The sequence below is a fragment of the Euprymna scolopes genome, chromosome 41 (assembly GCF_053919585.1).
Source record: "Euprymna scolopes isolate OS-2025 chromosome 41, ASM5391958v1, whole genome shotgun sequence".
Taxonomy (NCBI): domain Eukaryota; kingdom Metazoa; phylum Mollusca; class Cephalopoda; order Sepiida; family Sepiolidae; genus Euprymna; species Euprymna scolopes.
Window position 1 is genome coordinate 57098776 of NC_136522.1, and position 570 is coordinate 57099345.

Below are 570 nucleotides of genomic sequence, written 5' to 3' on the forward strand. Positions count from 1 at the left end.
TGTTTAGTTTATTTTCACGGCATTGTTTACATAAAAAAAAGTTTGTTTTAACTTTTTCTAAACTGTTTCATTTTTACGACTTGCCTCAACGTATTATAAACAACATACCCCCCCATATTATACAAAAAACAAAAAGAAAAACGCGCTTCCATAAACCTCGAAAGTTGTTCTTAACATGGGGAAGTTAGGGTGTTTATAACATGCTGGGTCGAGTCGTAAAATTAACGAAGTTGCTATCTATTATTTATTGCAAAAATTGCTTGAAATTTATTTATTTGACAAAAAAAAATTACATTTTGGTACTCCTTGGGCGTTGTGTTCCATAGCGACCAGTAGAAAAAATAATAGTCTCTCTCTTAGTCTCCCACCTCAACCCGCACGTAGCATATTTTATTTACTGACGTTGCCGTAACTAAATGATTATTTGTCACATTTACAAACATTTATTTATTTATTTATTTTGAAAATAGTTTTGCTTTTTATGAATATTAAAAGAAAAATGGCTACTCATTCAGAGAGTGATCCATGCTTAAATAATAACGTTATTATTTAAAAAGCCATTCTTAACAT